We start from the raw sequence: 6,687 nt of genomic DNA, 5'->3' as shown, positions 1-6,687 counted from the left end.
CGAATCTCTATCCTTTGAATCAACTTGGCTCCCACTTCTTGAGAGTGTTAAATGAGCTAGTTGCAGCCTGCCAGGCCTGAGCACAGATAGAAAAGCAGGCAATATGGTGGAGCAATGGTAGGGAAGGAGAAATCAAAGGGTCAATGGCAGGAGTTGAGTGGAAGACATCAGTGCAGAGATTGTTAGGAGGAAGGTACGGAGGGCATGCCTGATGCAGGTGTTTGAAAGGGTGTTAGGAATGTTTGACTTATGGTCCTGGGAATAAGAGATATGAAAACAGTTCCATGTGACTGAATAGGTCAGTTCTTATATTTTATCTATGCATTATTGTTGTTAGTCTTTGCTAGTGTTCAGTGAATCCCACTGTGTGACAAGAGCGTGGACTTGTATACACAGCAATCAAGACCCATCCTAGCCCTTTTATCCTATAGTTCGCTTTTAAGAAGAGAAAGATAAACACAGTGTGTACTCATTAATAAGTAAATATTAACTATAAAAAAGAAAATACACTATAATTCACAGACCCAGAGAAACTAGGTAACAAGGAGGATTTATGGGAGTAAACCCACATCTCCCTGCGAAGGGGAAGTAGAAGAGATTTTGTGAGTGAACTGAGGGCAAGTGAGGATGGAACATGAGCAATCAGATTGGGGGAAGAGGAAGGAGAGAGTACTGAAGAGACTACTGGAAAGGGGGCATTTGGGGCTAAGTAAAAATCTGGAGCAAGGGAATCTCCCAGGAATCTACAAGGATAACCCCAACTAAGAATCCTAGCAACAGCGGGATAAGTAGCCTGAACTGGCCTTCTTCCATGACCCGATTGGTACCTATCCCAGTTGTCGTCAGAGAAGCGTCATCCAGCAACTGATGGAAACAGATGTGGACCCACAGCCAAACATTAGGCTGAGCTCTGGGAATCCTGTACATGAGACGAACAAAGGCTTACAGGGCTCAGAGAGTTTACACCATACACACACAAAAAAAAATTCACAGAATCAACTAACCTGGGCTCACAGGTTTTCACAGAAGACTGAACCAAAAACTAGGGATCCTGCATGGGACTGACCTACATGTTACAGTTGTGTAGCTTGGTCTTCTTGTGGAACTCCTAATAGTGAGAACATGGGTTGTCTTGACTCTTTTACTGGCTCTTGGGGCCCTACTCCTTATTCTGACTCATCTTGCCCTGCCTTAATACACGGGGAGGTTCTTAGTCTTACTGCAACTTTATATGTCATTTTTGTTGATACTCATGGGAGACCTGCCACTGGGGGGTGGGAACTGAGGGGGGATTGGGAGGAGAAACTGTGGCCAGGGTGTAAAATAAACACATACATAAATAAATAAGCTCATTTTGAAAAATCTAAAATTTGCATGAATATATGATAGATTATCTCCTGCAGGTCACCCCAAATTAGAGAAACAGAGGAAAAAATTGTGACCTGATCTTCAGTGTGGCAATAGATGAATAGTGAGTTTTGATAGCTTACCTTTTGGGTCCCTTTTAATTTCTGGAGATAAGATCTTGGCATGAACCCCAGGTTAGTCTTAAACTGGGGAGCTCTCTGTTCCAATCAACTGAATGCTGAATGTCCAGAATGTCCCAATATGCCCACTCCTTTCATGTATTTTGAACCTAGTAACTTTATAAAGGGGAACTTCTCCACAGCCCTTAGATTCAGGATTCTACTTATATATTGACTCACTTGTTGCCAAAAAATACATTAATGATGGCATATCTTAATTGGAGTTGTATTAATTGACTTAGATATTTTTAAGCGTGAGAAATCTTACCTTATAATTGTCTATTCATGCTACTGTATTAGAAGCTCTTGTTTCTCTGAGCAACCTCTGTTTTGCTGTTTTCCTTTTCTTCACCCACCCCCAAGGACATCTACATCCAGATGCATTAGAATTCTTTTTAGGAAAGAGTTGCCTGCATTTTCAACAACTTGTTAACATCTGAAGTGCTCCCGTTCGGTAGGTCCCAATGCACATACTGGGGAAGGGGCAGGCATATCAGCTGTAAATACTGCAAGGATCTAGCAAGGCTGGGGAGCTTAGCAAAAGGGTGCACATCAAGGGTGCTCCCCCATTACCTTCTGCCATCTCTTTTCTAAGTGTATCAACAAGATCTCCAAGTTCTGGAATATCTTGATATAGTTCTATGAGTATACTCAATCCAGCATCCTTTTGGAACTTTTCTTCCGTTAAGTCGGCAATCTTAATTCTGTCATAATCATCTTGCATTTTCTTTGTCAGTTGTAGGTCATGGATCAATAAAGACTTAACTATTCTAAAATTATAGTCACTGATACACTGCCATCCTGTCAGAAGAACAATTCTCTTGTATTCATTCACCATCTCTCAAAGTATGGGCGAGCCTGCAAGAAAATAACAGTATACAGAATTACATACATTAATAGATAATAGAAATGGTGTGCCTAGGTGGGTGAACAAGCCATGTGGTAGTGTCGTCCATAGCTGTGTATGTGAAAAACAGAGAACTGATGACCAACTGTGCCCCTGTGAAAAATGACCAGAGAACTGCTCAGTTAATAAATAAGTCTAAGAATTTCCTCCCTGTTGATGATGGTATCTGGCTCAGGTCAGTGACGGTTGTGACAGCAAAAAGCATGGAAATCAGTGGTTGTTTCAGTGTTCAGAGTATGGGCTCTGAGGTTGAAATCCTGGGCTTTTTTTCTATTATGTAAAATTGATGTTAGACTTTGGTTCCTTTTTCTACTCTTTATTGGGCTGGAACCTGTTCCTGGCTGTCCCCTGGCAAATTCCTGACTTGCACATGCTTAAGTGGCCTTTTGGTAAACAGGCTGCATCATTTCTACATGTACAGGAATGTGTGTTGACTGCAAGAGGGTGATCCTTGCTGGGGCATTGGTCCTAGTCCACTTGGCTCTTCATTAACCAGCTTCAGTTGGCATATAGTTTGGCTTGGTGTTAGACCTTGCTCTCCAGGTCTCTGTGCACACTGTACTGTCTGATGATAGCATTTACCTCAAGCTACTAGAACGTTCTTCCGAGAAGATATTTCTTTTGATTTTGGAATACTGATCACAAATTCAACAAAGTGTCCAATAATGTAGTATCCGGGCTATTTGTGTTAAAACACATCTTCTGCCAGCAAGTTCTGGATATCAAAATATATTCAGCCCCAGTGGCGCAAAGAGATGCCCTCAATTGACAAGGATATCAACAGGGTCACTGAGGGAGGCAAGAATTTAAGCTCATTTAGTGTTTTTGTCTTCAACTGTCAGTCACAAGATATAAAGAAAAGGCATGAAGTAGAGACATACCATGAAAGAAATGGACTTAATAGAAGTCAGAACAATGTGTTACTTACCCACTCAGAAGGATCTAATATAATCAGTTAATTAACATCCTTTGTCAAATTTTTTAACATATGTAGTTAAATGTTGTTGCTAATAGGACATTCACTAAAGGTGGTTTTTAAAATAAATCCTGTGCTTATTAACAAATAAAACCCAATTTTTCTATATTAGCATTGTATTAATTAGAACTAAAGATAAAAATTCTTCTAAAACTCAACAAATTATTATAGTTTACCTCCTAGAAATAGCAGCTTTAATAATAGAGTTGTCAAATAACAGCTATAAAAACCAAATTTTCATGGTCGATTTAAGAATGCATACCTCAGTTACTAAATGAAGTAATGTAAAAGCTTAGAAAGTCTGTGCAACATAATGATAAACTTAGCAGTATTAATTTAATATGTGTATGATTCTGACACCAACATTTAAAAATTTCTGTACAAGTACACATGATGGACATACCCCAGTACACAGGGAGTCTTCAGAACTTTCTGAAAGTATGTATCTATTTATATTTAACTCTCCATCTCTTTCCTGTGTCTTACCACTAGAAAATAAAAACAAAGAAAACTAAGAAAAAAAAAGAAACAAACAAAGCAAATTAACTTCCAGGATAGCACAGGATGACAATGTCTAAAATGCCACCTTTCCACCTGATGTAGAAGTGAATGAAGAGTACTAAATGTGCTTATGAAATCACTGAAACACTGTGTTGCAGCAACTATGAATCGGAGACGTTTTCTGCCACACATGCTCATTGACCCTTGTGTTGTTTGCTGTGGGAATCCTAGATGATGCAGCTTGATGTCCAGATGAGTTTTTCACTGAATGTTATTTCATGGGGATTTTTTCTGGTTACCAACTTGTCTTTTACTCAGTCGCTCATCAAAGCCACCAGGTTCTAAGCACTCCCTAGCCAAGATAACTAAAACCTTCTTTTCCTTATTCAGTTATTCAGACTTACCTCTAAAAAGTTTGTTTTATAATCTGAAATATGTGCTATGTGTTTTCCTGAGCTCAGTCCTCTGTGCTGGAGGAATAAAGATGTCTGCCATCTTCCTGAAAGAATCATCCGAATCCAGCTACCATGGGTTCGTTGCTGACTGACTGCAGCTGGCACCAGCTCTGCCTCCTCCTCTCTCAACCAAAAGTTCCACAAAGATTTTACCTGTAGTCTTGTGTATTTCACAGAGTATCCAGTCTCCACAGAAAGCAGGGCAGGACTCACCTCTTTAGAAAGTTGTTCAGTGCTCTCCAGATTTTGTAGGGTAGAAAGCAATTCTTGTGTGTTTGTGTGTGTGTGTTTCTCTCTCTCTCTCTCTCTCTCTCTCTCTCTCTCTCTCTCTCTCTCTCTCTGTGTGTGTGTGTGGTGTGTGTATGTGTGTGTGTGAGAGAGAGAGGGGGGGGGATGGGTGTCAGAAGAAGTTAAAATAGTAAAAAGTAGTAAATCTGTTGGAAAGTGAACCAGAGGATTTTGAAATCTCCTGAAATTCCAAGGAAATAAACTTTTTACAGAAAGAATAGAAAACTGACCCTGGTTAGAGTCACTGCATTGTCTGAATAGCACTGAGTGTCTTATCCTGTGCTGTATTGTGGCGGAAGGCATGATAAAACAGTGAGATTGTCTCCAACCAATGTTCATAGCTTTCAATTTCCTCAGAAAGTGAAACTTAAGAGTTGTCTTCCTGTGAACATTAAATTACCAAAACAAGTCAAAGAGAGTTAGTTACACTCAGGATTCTCCTTATAAGTCTTCATAGGTACAAAATTCAGATTTGCAATCTTCATGTACACAAACTTACAGGTGAGTCCCTAGGAATCTACATTCCTCTGAATGAGGGAAAAGGGAGGTGGGGAGGAGGCAGAAATTTTTAATAATAAAATAAAAACAGATAAAAAAAAAACAAGTCACCCAGCCACTTTCTTTCCTGTTTCTGATGCAGACAGTAGCAGGAGAACTTGGCTCTGTCGGTTGCCAGCTGCACTTGAACCGGTTTCAAAGAAAACCTGAGACGAGATAGCTCTTGGTTTAAGTCAGTCTGCAGCGTCCACTCGTTCATTAGTGGTTCCCAAGGCCTGGGCTTGCAGAGCATAATGTTGTTACATACAGACGACTCCAAGCTCCCACCTCGAATACATAGAAAGCAATCTGGCATTAGCTGCCCTCTTGATTACAAAATTAAGCTGCTCTCCTTCAATGACAAAGTTAATGCTTCCTCGTTGTTTCTATGTTATTTATGGGGTAGGCACAGGATGAATTGGGGCCTTGGAAATGGTAGAAAAGCTTTGAGTTTTGAGCAAGATCATGGGCTGAAATAATACTTGTTCTGCTGTGCTTTTCTATGGAGAATTTAAGGGTTTAGAACTGGTGAATTTCTGAGGTGTTAGAACAAATGCCATCGAATAGTGAATGCTAGTGGGAGCCTGCCAGCTGGTCTGTAAATAGGATGATGTCATGGCTGGGTGATTAATACTCTCCGGGGTTAGCAGATTCACCTGGATAGAAATTATGGGCATCAAGTTGCTTTTCAAGTGCTAGCCTTGGGCAGCTTCTAGCTCTTTCTACCTTTGATAATTATAAGTATGTTGCAGACCAGAGGAGCAGTGGCAAGAGTTTTTTTCTGGTGGTCTTGGATATCAGGCACTTAGCTGTATAAGTTTAAGTTCTTATGTAGACCTAGGGTCTTAACACCCTTAGCTCTTTAAGACTTAAACTCTTGAAGAGATGGGAAGACAGCCTAGCATCATTACCTCAGGGCAACCATAGGTGCTGGGATTCATCAGTCCTTGACAGGGTTTAGTGTTGAATTCCCAGGTCTGAGGTGTCTGGCACCTTTGGCTCTAAAGCAATTGTTCTTAAACCTGTGAGTCACAACCCCTTGGAGAGTTGAATCACCCTTTCACAGGGGTTACTTATCAGATTCCATGCATATCAGACATTCACATAAAGATACATAGCAGTAGCAAAATTAAAGTTATGAAGTAGCAACAAAATAACTTTATAGTTGGTGGTCACTGCAGCATGAGGAATGGGATGAAGCGGTCACAGCACTAGGAAGATTGAGAACTACTGCTCCAAAGGCTTAACCTTTATCAGCAACTTCCCTAATGACAAAGGCTGGTGGTTTCTTTTTTCTGGCTCTTTTCAGGCTAGTCCTTTACTCGTTGTCCCCTTTACTTCTACTGTGCCCTTTCTTTCTGTCCGGACAGCTCTCTCAAAGTGCCTAGCTATATCTGCAGTTGTCCGGTAGCCTGGCCACCTTTGCAGTTTGGCCTGGTGACAGCCTTTGTCACTGCTGCATCACTGCCCATACCATGACTGCCATTCTGCTGCTAA

General features: G+C 40.7%; 1 pseudogene; it reads right to left on the bottom strand.

The window, feature by feature from the left end:
- Nucleotides 1–247: 247 nt before the first annotated feature.
- LOC121442005 lies at nt 248–5,410 on the bottom strand (annotated as a pseudogene).
- Nucleotides 5,411–6,687: the final 1,277 nt, after the last annotated feature.

Source organism: Microtus oregoni, unplaced genomic scaffold (genome assembly GCF_018167655.1).
Source record: "Microtus oregoni isolate MIOR12 unplaced genomic scaffold, Mior012 000086F_ref0000336, whole genome shotgun sequence".
Lineage (NCBI taxonomy): Eukaryota > Metazoa > Chordata > Mammalia > Rodentia > Cricetidae > Microtus > Microtus oregoni.
The sequence above is the reverse complement of the archived record's forward strand: the minus strand, read 5'-3'. Positions and strand labels throughout refer to the sequence as shown.